This window comes from Triturus cristatus, chromosome 8, assembly GCF_964204655.1.
Source record: "Triturus cristatus chromosome 8, aTriCri1.1, whole genome shotgun sequence".
NCBI classification, from domain to species: Eukaryota; Metazoa; Chordata; class Amphibia; order Caudata; family Salamandridae; genus Triturus; species Triturus cristatus.
In genome coordinates this window covers 1,318,745,223-1,318,761,678 of record NC_140591.1, presented here as the reverse complement: position 1 = coordinate 1,318,761,678, position 16,456 = coordinate 1,318,745,223, and positions in this window count along the sequence as shown.

Here is a 16,456-nt window from a genome sequence, read left to right as displayed (position 1 = left end):
GGGCTGCTCATGCAAGATGTGGCAATATCCCTTTGGGCATTCACATGGTCAGATATTGTTTTGGAGGTGCTAGCTGTTTGAAAAGTCGACAGGTGTACAGCTGGTGTAGCTGAAGGTGTCCCTACATGTAAGTTAGGCTGTAAGCTTAACTGTGATGACAGTCATTGTTGGCGTTGTGTCAGTCAAAATGTAAGATTTTGGACACATCTCATGGTGGATTTCATTGACATGTGTCCCCTTTCATCTCACCTTGGAGGAGACCAAATGTGCATCGTTCCTTCACAGTGCTGGCAGACATGGAGGATAAGGAGGTCATACGGAAATTCCGTCTGGATTGACCCACCTTACAAGACCTATGTGCTATGTTGGAGCCCCACCTCCGTCCTCGCAGAACATATCTGACGGCTTTCACACCAAAGTCTAAGGAAATGGCAGCCCTGTATTTTTTTGCTACTGGATCTTTCCAGTACACGGTGTCCAGTGCAGGTGGGATGTCACAACCTTTGTTCAGCATAGTGCTCCGTGATCTCCTGTCCGCTATGATGATCTGCAAGGACAGACATATCCATTTCTCCAGGAGGCATGAATTGGCGGGTGTGAAGGGGGATTTTTATGCCCATGGGCACATCCCCAATGTTGTTGGTGCCATTGACTGCACACATTTTGGACTTGTTCCACCACAGACACGTGAGCACATATTCAGGAACAGGAAACATTTCCATTCCATCAATGTGCAAGTGGTGTGTCAGGCAGATACGATCATCTCACACGTCTGTGCCAAATTCCCTGGCTCGACCCATGACTCGAACATAATGCGTAACAGCATTGTGCCACAGCTGTTAGCTAATCTGCTTCCGTAGCATGCATGGATTGTGGGTGAGTACACAGAGTCAAGTAGCGTGCTGTGTGTGTGACATGCTGTCCACTGCCACAGTTATATTACTAAGTTGGTCTGTGTGTCCTTGGTTGCTGAGCCCACTGAGGAATCCCAGAACCCCAAGTGAAGTCCTCTACAATGATGCCTATGGGAGGACACGTTGTATGGCGGAGCGTACTTTCGGTCTCCTGAAGCCACGTTTCCTCTGCCTGGACAAGACCGGAGGTGCACTGACGCACTCGCCCAAAAAGGTATGTCAGATTGTAGTTGCATGCTGCATGCTCCAAAACCTGGCATTGCACAAGGAGATCCCCCTGCTCCTGAATGCTGATGAGCATCCGGGCCCCCGCCTGCAAACCAATCCATGTCCAGTGACGAGGATAGGGGAGAGGAGGAAGGTGTCAACCTGCTCAACAGCTCATCAACCGCTACTTCACTTGAAGGTGAGTGACAATTTACAACGGGGACATTCTCTGCTAATGTCGTTGTTGGTGAAAAAGTCTATGTGAGCTTTGTGACTGCAGCCTGTTGTTGACTCAGTGCTGGCTGCCAATGTTTCTGGTTCAGGGTAGTTTGGCACAGATACAGGATGTTTATGCCGGTACTGTTGCTCATTGTAATGTGTGCAGATTGGAGTACCTTCATGACAAGTGTTGTGTTATGGCTGTGATGTCACCGCCTGACTAGTGAATATTGTTCTGTTGTGTTTTCCTAGGTCTCTTCAGCCTCTCCTTGCCTACAAACAATCTGTGCTCCTGGTACATTGTAATCATGGTGAACATTGCACATCCTGTGATAAACACGGAGCACACACAGCAACATAGGTGTGTAAGGTGTGCTTATTTACAATGGGTACATGTGACAGGGAAGTGAATATTTGCAATAAAGTGAATTGTGAAGCAATGAGTTGTCAGTGATGGTAGATGAGACAATCGAGTAGTCGCCACATTGATTTGGTGACCCAGTCAAACAGATGGATGATATTAACAAGGCAGTGTGGGGAAGGACAGTCAACTAAGTCAATGGCAAGGTTAAGAGGGTTGCCATCATGGCTGGCTCCTAGACTAGCATTTGGCAGGTGCTTTGCCATGGGCTCCTCCCTTGAATTTCTTCGGACGGCCCCTTGGTCGTTTGGCAGGGGGGCCCTCTGCTGAAGGGCCTGTGGGGTCTGAGGAGTCTGCTCTCTCTGTGGCCGCAGGGGAGGATGTGGAACTGTCATCCTGCGGGCCACCGGAGGGAGGTGGAGGTGTTGGTTGTGCGGCAGGCCTGTCCCTCAGAACCGCCACTAGCTGGCCCAAGAGGTCCACAATTTGGCCCATGCAAGTGTCTATGGACCTCAGCAGCAGGCAGAGCTCACGGACATCTACCTGAGCCTGGTCCGTTTGTCCCTGGACCCGTTCACAGGCCCCAAGGACTCTAGTAATGTTGTCCAGGGCTTCGGTCCCAGTGTCCTGTTGGCTTCAACAGCCACTTGCCCTCCCACCTGCCCTGCTGTCACGGACCTGTTGCCTCACCACTGTAGGCACCCACCTACTCTACATGCCCTCCTCGGTTGGTGGGGTGGGGTGGTCATCCTCTGGGACAGGGAGAGTGTTGCAGGCAGCACTGGTGGTGGTGGAGGCCGCTCAGGTCATTCCAACAGAGGTCAGCATAGTTGTTGTTGCTGATGTGGTGGGGGGACAGTGGGGTCCTGGAACCTATTGCGCCCTGGCATACCAGATGGGCCAGCTTCAAGATCTGCATCCTCGAAATACAGGGAGTCCTCATCAGAGAGTCCATGTTCTAGGCGTGGAGACTGGCTCTGCAGGTTGATGTTGTTGTCTTCTGCAGTCAGTTGTTGGTCACCTGTGGGACAGAGGGGAAACGGTCATTGACGTGGACCCCTCAAGCTTGGTGTTCGATGTATCTTATTTACAGGTTATGCAACACGCAGATAACTATTTTGCACATTGTCTGTCTGTGCAGTAATGTGCATCATGACATGATGTGGAGGTACATACATTATTTTTCCATGGTGTGACATGTCAATGGATACCATGCCACACATGAAGAATTCGTGATTACGATGAAAGGTTGTCATCTGACAACTGGCGGCACTACAAGTTGATGTGAAGCATCTTTGCTGAGTACTCTGACTGGCAGGCGTTACATCTGCGCATGAACTAGCCATTGTCATCTCATGCATACCTTTGTCATGTCCTGTGCTTTGATTTATTTGTTCGACAGACCATATGGTCCTTGAAGCTCAGCCCCCATGGAAGTTACAGATAGCATTCAGTGCTGTGCATGTTTGTGCCCTGATTTGCTTCAACATGGGATTTGGTGAGTCACACTTCTGTTTCTGTGACAGGTACATATGCTTAGCTGTCTGCACACTGTCAATTGATATTGTATCTGTGTCACTTTTTGTGGGATGTGAGGGCTTGTGTTGTCATATGGCTCCATGCTTTTTGAGAGGAATGGTGGGGTGCATGCACTGTCTACTTACCTGTTCTGTTGTCACATTGTGGTGGACTTTCTGAGTGTTCCATCCTGCTCAGGGGTGCAACAGGGGTGCCTGGTGGGAGTTGTAGTGCAGTCCTCCCACCCCCAAACTGCCTTCCCTGGGAAGATGGCTATCTACCTGTTAGATGAAGGTGAACAATGCAATGGCTGTCACATGCTTCTGGGTGGGGGGAGTGCTCCATCCTGCTCAGGGTGGGGCAGGGGGGGTCTGTTGTGAGTTGTAGTGCAGGCCTCTCACTCACAGACACCCCTTCCTGGGAAGATGGCTACCTACCTGTAAGTTTGGTTGTTGTAATAAAATGGCTGCAATATGCTTCTGGCTGGTGGGGAGTGCTCCATCCTGCTCAGGGGTAGGACAGGGCTGCCTGTTGGGAGTTGTAGTGCAGGCCTCCCACCCCCAAACACCCCTCCCTGTGAAGATGGCTACCTACCTGTTAGGTGAGGGTGAATGATACAATGGCTGACACATGCTTCTAGGGGTGTGTTTGAATGCTACATCCTGCTCATGGGTGGGACAGGGAGCCCTGGTAGCAGTTGTAGTGCAGGCCTCCTACCTCCCATACATCCCTCCTTGTGAAGGTGGCTACCTACCTGTAAGTTTGGTTGTTGTAATACAGTGGCTGCCACATGGTTCTGGGTGGGGGGGAGTGCTCAATCTTGCTGAGCTGTGTGACAAGGGGGCCTGGTGGGAGTTGTAGTGTTGGCTGCCTGTACACATAGAACCCTGGGAATGCTGCAGGCTACCTTTGGGGTGATTTAGATGGAGTGGATGTCACATCTGTGAGACCTGGTGTTGGGTATTGTGGTGCATATGAACGGACTTGGGCCTAGGAGGTGTAGCTTTGTGGTTGTGCAAGGCAGTACATAGCAGTGTAATGGTTTACATTTGTTTGTCCTTACCAGTCTGCACTCCCCCAGCTATTCCTGTGAGACTCTCTGGATGCAGTATGGCAAACAACTTCTCCTCCCATGCAGTGAATTTTCTTGGTGAAATGGGAGGGCCACCGCCAGTCCTCTGAGCCAGCTCACGATTCTTGTTCTTCTTTTTCACAACCCTCTTCAGGTCATGCCACCACTTCATGATTTCCTGCTTGGAGCGCGGGGTGGTCCCAACTGCAGTGACCTTGTTGTCTATCCTTTCCCACATTTGTGCTCTTGTGGCTGATGGTGTCTGTTGGACATGGGTACCAAACAACTGTGGTTCTACTCTGATTATCTCATCTACCATGACTGACAACTCACTCTCTATGAATTTTGGCATTTTCTGTGGTGCCATGGTGTGTGATGTGCCAATGTTTTGAGGTGCAGTTGTGAGGGGGGTGGTGTGGGGATGTGTATGTGTGTTGTTGTGCTGGTGAGATGTGTGGTGGTTTGCCTATCCAATGTGCTGCAGGGTTTGGTTCCTTCAGTGGCAGAGTAGTGCAATTGATTCTGGTCAGGGAAGGGGCTGGTTTTATACTCAGCTGTGTGGGGGTGTCAAAATGGGGTATTGCTGTCAGGTGTGTTGTGTGGGTAGTTGTGGGATTTGTATTTTTAAGCTGCCTTGGGGGTGTGTCATTGGGTGTGTGTTAGGTGTTTTTGGGGGCAGAGCAAGTGTGCTGTGTGCACTTGGTGGGCTTGTTGTGTATTTGTTTTGTCTACCGCCATATTTGTCACGGAGCGTCCGAAGGGTGGCAATGCTACAGCCCTTCCTTCGGCACTCCCATTCATCACTGTGTGTGACCGCTGCGGTCGGAAAAAGCAGAACGTCCTGCTGTCTCATCGGGGGAATCCTAATTCCACGTGCGGTCACTCCGCTGGCCTGGCGGTTTAGTGTGTTTCCGCCGTGAATCCTACCGCCGCCGATGGATTTTCACCAGCTCCACCCGCTACTGACGGTCTTTCGTGCACTCGTTCCACTGTGATCTGAATTTTTGGGAGTTTGATCCTATTCAGACCGCTGGTTTTTCTGCGGTACAGGCGGACAATTGATTTCCGCTACCATGGCAGTCAGGGTGGTTTTCTGACCGCCATCCTAATAAACCCCCTAAGTGGGGAAGGCTCTGTCAATCCTTCCTTTTCTGTGCCATTATTTCCACCCCAACTTTAGATATGTAGGTATACTTCTCTGAAGTAAATGTGTGTGGAGGGGGTAGGGGCAGTGGGAAGAAGAAAATGAGCAATATTTATGACTAAATGAGGGGATTTAAAGAAGAGTAAGGAGGGATTAATGGAGGGCTCCCATGCACAAACTGCACTTCCATAGTTACTACACCAAAAATAACCTAATGAGTTGTAAATGTACTCTAGCTCAGACCTGGATTAAGTACAGCACCATACATGACAAACCACTGGTACTGCAACACACTCCAATAGAAAATGATGGAGGTTGGGACTTAAAATAGAATCCCATAGGAAATAAAGTTACAATAAATGTTCTAATTTCTCTTTCGTTTTTATACATATAAGTGCAATTTAATGTTAAAAAAGTATTCATACTTAAAACACAGATACTATTATATTTAAAATAAATGTAACTTACATTAACTCTATACATAACTTTTTATTTTAATACATAATAAATACAAATAAATACATTTTATTTTAGATGGGAGTCTTTTTATCACATCTTTAAAAATATACTTTTCATTTCATTAAATATATTTAAATTAATTAAATATTTATTTCATGAACTCATGTAAAAATCCGGTGATTTTTACTAAAGTGGCAACAAAATTTGTATTAAAAGAAAACATGGGGTTGACTCTCTCTTTACTGGTTCTGTGCTGCAGCTGAGCTATAAAAGGAGGGTGAGGAACAGGCTGACAGGCATCAGAGGTGTTAACGTCCTCTGTTGCCTGCCTTTGATATAACAGAGCCCCCTCCTGTGCCATTAGCTTGCAGTCTGCCTCCCTTTCTTCAGCGTGCTTCCTGCGGACTCTGCAGGCCCTTGAAAGCCATTCGACCCCTTCTATCTACTTGTTACCCCAAACCTCCCCATGTCTCCTTTTTTTGCATTTTTTACGTGCCCCAACCCCCGCTGTTGCCCCCCCAGCCCATGCTATCCTGCACACACAGGTTGTCTGAAGCCAGGAAGAGCAGGTTTCATATGGCAATATGCTCTCTTTGGAACCAGACATCCTCCAATGCGCGGTGCTGTGCTACCTGAGATTCTGCAAGGTTGCAGATTGTAACATAAAAGAGTGTCCAGCTTTGAGAGATCACAGGCCTTGCAGTATTTGTGTGGCAGGCAAATGTTTTGCCAAACTCAAAAATACCACAAATTTTGAGGATTTGGGACACACATTCCTTTTTTTCCATACAAAATTTACCACCTAAAGTCACAGAATTCAGGGGGGGGTCTGCCTAATCTGCACCGCTCGAAGATCTTAGGCCCGGTGGCAGGGATCTCCACTTATGCATGAAACATTACTAGTTGTAACCTAACATACATTTTGCCCCACCCCCTGTTTCCAGGGGTTGAGGACATGTAGGTCTACACTTTTTAGTAAATCTTCACACCTAATTGGTGAATAGCTAAAAATAGTAAATTTACTACAACATGTAAGAGTGGATTTACACCTGTAGATTTAGTGGTCATGTGTAAATTTACCTTTGTGAATATCCCCCTCAATGTACAGAACAAGGTTACAGCGGTAAGGAAAATGTTGTTTTGGAAAGCATTCAGTTTCCAAATGTAACGCTCATAATGTTCATGAAGGAATGGGAGAACCAACTAATATTTGTTGCCATACGGTATAGAGAAACTTACTTAAGCTATTTTTTTTTACTTTTCAGAATTAGAGTGGTATACTAAAATGTAACCAAGGCATTATCCCATTTTTTCGCTTGTTATGTCTTTGAATTTTTGACCTCAGCTCTGATCTCACAATTAACGTTCTGTCTCAGTCACTGTTTTAACATGGGAGTAGCTGGACAACTATTTGCCCCCAGGTTGAAAGTGGGTAAAATGAATATTAATAAGTGGTTCATATGTATGGGGCACCCCTGTGCAACTGCATATGTGGTGGGGATTGTGGGTGCTCTGGATGATGTTTTTTTACCTTCAAAAAATTAGTACATATGCTTTTTGCGAGCCTGACACAGTAGATGGACCTGCTGGTAGCCACAGTTCATCTTAAATATATATTTAATTAAAATGAACTTCTCAGGCCTTGTGCAACTATTAAAGTGATTTTTATGAGTTTCTGTAACTTGGGTCGTAATTCTGAAATTTTTTAACAGATTCCCCATTGGTTTCGAAGTCATGGTTGATCCTATCTTCTATTCCTTACCCTTGCAAGAGTATATTTAAGGTTTTTTATTTACACATCTGTGCAGTAAGAGGTACTAGCTATTATTGCAGTATTTGAGGTACATCATGAATGTCAGTAGTGATGCCATAAACCCAGAACCATTAAAATAACTATGCAAATTCAGCTGTCCGTAGGTCAGAGAATTTACCATGGTTCTTCAACATGTGTGACTGCAAGGTATCTACAAATCCGATTCCAACACAAGTTGTCCCCTAAAAAATCCAAAATGTTTTTCACTCAGACTTGATTCAGAAGGGAGTTACATGTTCATGTTTCCTAGGCAGGCAAAGCCAAAAAACCTATTCTTACAGATGTTTACAAACGCTGATGGTACCCGTGAGTGATCCCTAGTTCTTGTGAGATTTGAGATACTATCTGTTGGACATGGTGCTCTTTGCAGGATTACCCACTAACATTTTGCCTTTATCCTCCACTTTTTTGCTGCATTTGTTTTTGTTGGCTTTAGAACTCCTTGCACTTTACTACTCATTACAAGTGCTAAGGTGCTTGTGCTCCCTCCTTTAAACACAGTAAGATTGACTTACACCTGATTGGCATATTTAATTTACTTATAAGTCCCTAGCAGAGTGATATGCCATATACCAAGGGTCTGTAAATTAAATGCTACTAGTGGCCCTGCAGCAAGTATCATGCCACTCACTTAAGTAGCCATTGAAACATGCTTCAGATCTGCCATTGCAGCCTGAAAGCAGTGTTAAACTACAAAATTGACTTGGTAATATAATCCCCTTGCCAAGAATGAAACTCCCTTTTATTGCACATGTCACCCCTAAGGTGGCTCTAGTTAGCCTACAGGGCAGGGTGCAATGTAATATAAAGTTGAACATGTACTTTTACGTTTAATTGATTTGGGTTGCCTCATTAAATTCAATATGTGCTAACATTTGATTGGGGGAGTTATGCATTTCATGTTTGGTATGTATGAAATTGTAATCACAAATCTTCTTGAATTGTAAAGTCAGGTTTTAAATTACATTTTGAAAAGGCCACTTTTAGGAAGTTGGCATTTTTCTGCCCTTAACATTTTGGTTGCTGCAGCCTGTCTTTGCTGACATGACTGCATGTAACTGGCAGTTAGACTGTGTGAATTTCTCCCAGTTAGTCACACAATAGAGGGAATGGATTAGATGTGCCTGAATGAGCTTTCTGCTGGGAGGATGGGGTGGCAGAGCTGGGCACAGCCCCACTTGCTACTGAATAGGCTGTACTCTGCCTTCATACAGAGGGCTTGTCACTACTGCATTGTGTTAGACCTGGCACCTTGGCGTGAGTCTCCCTTCCATTTTTTGCTGTTGCCTCTTGTGTTTGTGCTGGTGTTAGATGCTTTTGGCACTGTGCCACTGCTGTCCAGTGCCACAGTGTAAGTGCTCCCTATTGTAAATTGATGTATGGATTGGTGATTCCATGACTGGCTGATTTGGTTTACTTGTCAGACCCTAGTAGAGTGCACCAGGAGTTTTCAGGGCTTGTAAATCCAAATGCTGCTGGTGGACTTGCAGCACTGGTTGTGTCACCCACAGAAGCAGCCTGTAAAAGTGTGTCTAAGGCCTGCCATTGCAGAGCCTGTGTGCAGTCTGGCACTGCCATGCTGACTGGGCAAGTGCACCCACTTGCTAGTCCCTAAACCTTCCCTTTTCTTCATATCAGACACCCCTATGGTAGGCCCAAGGGCAGGGTGCATTGTAAGTATAAGGTAGGACATGCCCAGGTGTGTGTGGCATGTTCTAATAGTGAATTACAGCCATTTTCATTTTTCACTATTGCAAGGCTACCTGTTCTCCATAGGCCAGAATGGGCAGTTTGATTATTACATCTTATAATCCTAACTGACTTAGGGAACATGGTAGAAATTCAAATTTAGTATGCCTGAACTCAGAATGATAAAACACATCTTTTAGTGAAGTTGGTTTTAACATCCTGTGTTTGAAAATACCACTTTTAGAAAGTAGGTATCTTCTTGTCTAACCATCCAAACCTGCCTCTGTTAGGCTGTGTATTCCTTGTCTGGAGTTTGAGTGACAGGGGCTAGGGGATTCCAGGAGACAGAGTGAGTCAGCACAGGGCTGAATAGAGAGATCTGCATCTAGATGGGTGGGAGGAGTTGCACCTGGGGCCTGACTAGGGATGTGCCTTCCCTCCACAATGCTGGCTCCACCTCCTATGGTGCGTCTGATGTTTTTGCCCTGCACTCTGAAAGGAAAGAAGGAGTCTTGTCAACAAAGTGCTCCAGGACTGACCAGAACTGGTTTGGACTAGGCAAAGGCCTCTCTGCCTTCAGAGAACAAAGAGAAACTGGGTATAAATATTGGAACCTAAACCCAAGAACTTTAGATCATTTTGGGAAACAAGAAGAAACCTTTGCTGAGGAGTGGAACCAGAAGAAACTAAGGAGAGACTATCCCTAAGCTGAAGTGCTGCTTGGGGGATTGGCCTGCAGTGGTTGCCTGACTGCCAAAGAAAGGAGAAAGGACTTTGTATGCACTTTTTTTCAACTTATGAAGGATCTCCAAAGGCTTGGAAAAGAGCTTGCCTCTTGGTGAAGTCTCAGGGCCAACAGATTTCACCCACCAGCTCCCCAAGGGTTCTCTTGAAGTGCCTGCAGTTGTGCTGGACTTTTTGATGACTTGCGTGTCGCAAGGAGCTGTAAGCGCAACTCAAGAACAAGAAGCGTGTCGCCGAACTGCCACTGCCGCTTCACAACACGGAGCGCCTCGCATCGCCGGAGAAGAGGATCGAAGCCGCAGCAGACGCCGCCGCATCACCGGGAAGCGTGTTGCAGAAGAATCGTTGAGTCATCGCAGGTCCACTGAAGCGCCTAACAACGCCAGGAGAAGAGGATCTCCATTACAGCAGACGCCGCTGCATCACTGGGTAACGTGTCGCAGGGCCTGTCGTAGCTCATCGCAGGAGACGAGGATCGACATTGCATCAGACGCCGCCGTATCTCCGAGAAGCGTGTCGCAGGGGCATTTACCATCTTAAGAGAGCTAAGCTAAATTCTACCATTTTGAAGTAACAGTATTGTGGATTTTTGTCGTTTATGGTCTTGTGTTAAATCTATATAAAGAGTACTTATTTTGATATAAAACTTGTGTGGTGTCCATCTGTAGTGTTGTCACTTGATTACTGTATGTGTTCACAAATGCTTTACACACTGCCTCTGAGATAAGCCTGTCTGCTCGTGCCAAGCTACCAAGGGGGTTAGCAGGGGTTATTTTAGGAGTGTGCCCCTATACCCTGTCTAGACGCAAGGGCCCCTATTTGTCAGAGGTACCTACCTATGCAACCTAGAGACCCCCAAATGTAACACATTGTTTCTGCAGCCAGCTTTGAGCCTGGGCAGGAGAGTCACGGATTTCCAAACACTTAAAAGAGAGCCCTCTAGAAACTTCTCTCTATTTCAAAGAAGGCACTGGGTATAAAAATAGGGCCCCAAGACTCACTCTTCACTTTCTGGACCTGCAGAAGTACTCTCAGAAGACTGCCTGCTGCTGTGGCCTGCCGTGCACCCCATAATACTGCTTTGCTGCCCCAGAAAGACTGCTTTTCTGCCTAGAGCCTATCTTGAACCCTCAGTGGCCAGTCCTGCTGTTTAAACCCTGCAACTTCACCTGAACCCAGGACTACCAGAGTGAATCCAATGGCTAATTTGCTGACCTCCTGGTCAGAGTCACAGGGATATAAACGTTTCCCACCATCTTGAACGTACACCTGGACCCAACCTAAGTATGTCCTGACCCCCCCAAATGGTGCCCCATCAGCCCTGGACCTTGGTTCTGGTGCTAAAGGGTCCCAGATAGCCAAAATCAAAAACGTAGGACGTGGAAAATATTTGGCTAATATCTGCTCTGAGAACCAAGGCTGCTACATTCTTTTCCACAGCAGCAAATCCTCTTCAGCGGTCCTTCCCCATAAGGGTATCCAACCTCCTGAAACCCTCTTTAGCTATAGCCTCCTCCCTAGTCACGCCGGAGAGTTGCAACTTAGAAAAAAGTGATTAAGTCCAAACTTGGAAATCTTCACTGCTACTTCTAAGAGAGGCTCCCAGATGACAACAGTTCTTCCCTGGACACCACCTGCAGCCTAGCCCTGCTGAACCTTACCTTCGTAGGACATTTAAAAAAAACGAATTCTTCTAAGTCCGAAGGTAAGCGCAGACTGAGCCTAATCAACATTCTGTATCCGACCCGTGCTTTGTTGAATTTAGCCTTATTTTTCGACTTGTACCTAGTCTTGCACGACTAGATGTCCACATTTGGCACTTCCTTTGATATCTTAGGAGTTAGTTTTAACTGAAAACTTTAAAACTTTAAAAATTCATAACTCCAGTTCAACTGATTGGATTTTTGTTGGTTTGGTGTCAAGTAATTTATTAAAATGTACTCTATTTTTCTAAACTGGTTTGGGATTGTTCTTGTTTTGTGTTTTCACTGTAATACAGTTTGTGTGCTGCATACATACTTTATACATTGCCTCTAAGTTAAGCCTAGCTGGTTTTTGTAGCACGCTTCCTAGTGTTAAGCACAGGTTAATTCAGTGACTTTTTGTGGTTCACACTGCCAGGGACTGTAGCTGTTGCTTGACCAGGGCTCACACCCCAGTCAACCAACAATCTAATTTCTCACACTACTATAGGACCAACCATCTAAAAAGATGGATGGGAAAAATTGTCCTTTCTACACTGCACATAATTTAGACCAGGAAGCATTGGCTGCTGTTGGATTACCTTTGCTTGTTTCTCCTGGGACTCCAAATATATGCACCACAATGGCAAAAACTGATGAGGGGAGATACTTTTGTGTGCCCCACATAACATGAAATTATGGATGGGTAAAAAGTAAATATTAGAGATGTTCTTAACCAATAGGTTCTTAGTGGCCCCATAGACAACTTGACCTTTACTCTTTGTGCCTATTTCCCATCTATATTTCTCTATGATGAATTATAAAGTAACAGTGCATTATACTGGACAGAAATATAGCATGTAACTAGCAAATATTGTGCATCAAAATACTTCAGTTTTGGTGTTGATAACAAAACTACTCACATGTATATATTAAATGACACTTATATTGAAAAACTAAGGAAAAGCTGCATAAGAAGCTATAAAAATGTTCATGTATTTATCCTTATGTATCTTCATATCTACAACAATCATTTGGCTACAGAGCGAATTGGAATCCTTAATATCCATGCTTTCCATATGAAATTTGCTGTGTAGTTTTTGATAAGCAAATTAACTGTATTTCTATACAGACTAATTGTGCATGTACGTCACACTAACATAATACCTGATTTGATCCTTTGGGCCCTTACATTTTGGTAGTGGGGACAGGCAACCTTGGCACAGTTGTAACTAGAAGACCTGCCGCTCTTCTATCTACTTGCAAAGTACCCAAACTTACTTTATATATGAAGTTTTAAGTTATCTATGTCTGGTCTGCTACAACTATTGCTTTGAGCTTAAAAAGTTGGATCTGCAGATAGAGGGACCCCCAAAGAATTTGCAAGAAGACCATTGCACTCTTCTATGGTCTTCATTTTCTAATACTAATTGACAATAAATTGAACATAAGTGTTTGTGTTGTTTTCTTGTTGTTACCAATATCCAGTCCTTCCTAAACTCATCAAGGTGGACTTAGTATTCAAAAACTAGGTTAATTGGTTTGGCCTAGCTTTGCACAAAATTCCTCTCACCCCATCCTAAAAGACTTTGAAGGGTGAGTTGGATCATACCCTTAACCAGAATAAGACCGTTTTACTAATTCTGAAATTCATTTAGCCTTGAAGCACAAAAACAATAATCCCCTCAGAGCAGGCACCCTTGCAATATGATGCTAAGGTGTCTGCGCTGGCGCAAGGCCTCTGTTTGTGCTCCAACGCAGGGGTAAAGGACAGGAATGCACCGTATCTTGTAGATAGGGCTAATTCCTGCCCTTTTATTTTGACGTACGGCAGCACAGCAGGAAGGCTTGCTGCGGTGCGGTGCATCAAAATATTGTAAATGAGGCCCAGAGTTCGTTGTGCAATATATTGTTTGTCAGCCTTGAACTAAGGAGATTGGCGCGCAGGGATCCAGGAAGAGAAAATGACGCAATACATCTGTAGGAATCTCAGGTATCAGGTGTAGCACAGGGAGGACGTGTTGGATCTGTCATCAGTTATGATTATCATCCCAAACTTTAGTGAGGTGGATTGAGTTGAATGGATCCAGACATGAAGAAAAAAATTAAAATAATGTATTTGTCTTCAAATATGCATTGTGGGGTGATTTGAAAATTCTACAACCGATGTTGAAATTTTGTTGGAAGTATAGCCAACTTTCTGGGTTTCAGTAGAACAAGGGCATTCAGAAGCATCCTTTCAACAATGGCAAGACTTCACCAGACAGAAGAACAGCTTTCTTTGACATGCATCCTTCTCCAGTCAAAAGTGTGAGTCTTGTAATCTGCATGCTTACTTTACGGAAAAGTGACTTCCACCAAACCTGCTCATTGATAAAATGGTTTCAGATGTTTAAAAAATCCTTTTGCCCGGGTGTAAATATTTTGGCCTCTAACTATTGGTATGACTTCTGTAATGGGACTCATGGAGATTTGTACTGGTACAATTGACAAACACTGAAACAATACTTTCAATTTTTTCCCATTATTTCTTATCAAATAGATAGATTTGATCAAGAAATATAGAACTTCTTATCTGATTTTCCCTTTTTTTATGAAAAGTGGGACCCCAGTGGATCCGCCAAGATCTCTAGGACAACTCGATCCACAACTGTTTGGAACATTGGTCAGACAGACCAGCATAGCTGAAAAATCTGCCATGTGGCAGAGGATTGTCGATAAGGTGAATGCTGTTGCGCCCATCCGAAGGACCAGGTATGAATGCCAAGCCAGGTGGTACGATCTGCGCAGGGCGGTCAAGAGGAAAATGAACGAAGAATATGCCCAGAGTAACATCACTGGAGGCGGGCCGCCCCGCAGACCCGTACACTACCATCCCTGGGAGGAGAAGGTGATGGCCCTGCTACCGCCGGTGGGAGTACACGGTGTCGAAGGAGTCGCAGAGCCTGGTGATGAGTACACAAACAACTTACATAACATGGGGGCAATGGGGTCCACATATACACCAAATGCACGCAACTTCCCCCAAGCACTCATCGCACACAACCACACTCAAAAACCACGCTCATGCCACTAACGTATCCATGCACCCTTCACAAATCAAGTCCATGTCCAAGGCTACAACAACCACAAACACAAGACTGCATGTCCGGGAGGCTGGGAGGGTGGGCCCAACACAACTCATTGTGAAAATGAGACGCAGACACCAATGCCCTCAGCCCATATGGCATAGGTACATACCCATGCACAATGCACAGGGACTGGCAAAGTACTGACAAGGCAACTGACACCTGGCCCTGCTGTATGCAGCACAAGGCCCTCCTGGGACCACTGTACACTCAAACATCAACTCCACAAGCACAGGTATCTAGCACAGGAACTCACACTCAATGTCATGCCAGCATGCACCATGAGGGGACAGACACATCACCTGGGAGACCCAATGACAATTCACACTACACACAACAGCACGCCCGGTCACAACCCCCCCCTAACACAAGCACACACCCCCGGGGCAGGCAACGGATTTACACACTCCCACAATGGACATGTGACACAACAAGACCAATCCATAGCCAACTAAGCATCATAGCCAACAATCTACAGGTCAAACACTCAGGAGAACATCCCAATCTGTCCCCCGCAACATACCCATCCCCAAGTGGACATTGAGAGGAATGCTAGGCACATCCAACTACCTGGAGGAACTGTGTCAACTTGAATATGTATGAAACATAGATGTCGCATGAAACACCATTATCATTGTCTCTCTCTCACACACAGGGCAACGTCGTCGATCTCCCCCCAACACTGGGGGGGAAGAATCACAGTCCCAGGCTCCGTGTGAAGATGATCCCACCGGCAGCGACGACTCTCACCACTCCGTGGATGACCCCGACCAACCTGGACCCTCTGGTGCCCAAGCCCCTGCAGCACCTGCGTCAGGTACATCTGTGCCAACCACCACCCCCATTCCTGCCACATCCCAGGGCACACCCAGAAGCCCTGCTTGCACTGAACAACAGAGCCAGTCTGACCAGGAGGGACAAGGTTCTCCGGCTACCCAGGAGGAGGCAGGCAACCCTGCAAATGCCATCCCTCAGGGGTCCCGTAGACCCGATGTGCCCACAAGGGCAGGCCAGGCTCAAGTGGGCAGGGGTGGTGGGAGTGGAGGCAGGCGGAGGCGCGAACCTGACCAGCCAGCTCAGGACACCGGTATGTCACACATACACAACATCCTGGACACATACAGGCGTGACACCAGAGGCATCAACCAGGTCGTGTCGAGACTCTCAGAGATGCAGGGGACCCTCGATGAGATTAAGAACCTGCAGGTTGAGCATCATGCCAGTCATCAACAACACCAAGGACGGATGAAGGCTCATGTCCCTGTGCTCCTGGCGGTGCACAGGGACATGAGCCAATCACTCCGTCAGATCGCCCAAAGCATGGGCAACCCTCCCTGTGCCACCAGGCGTAGACCAGCACCAGACACAGGGAGGGAGGAGGAGGATTTGACGGAGCATCCCAAACATCGTTAAGGCCTGCATCTGAGGGTCCCCGGAGGAAGGTGGGTCGTCCACGGAAAAGACCGTGAGAGTCAGCGGACCATCCACATCTCCCAGGTCACCTGG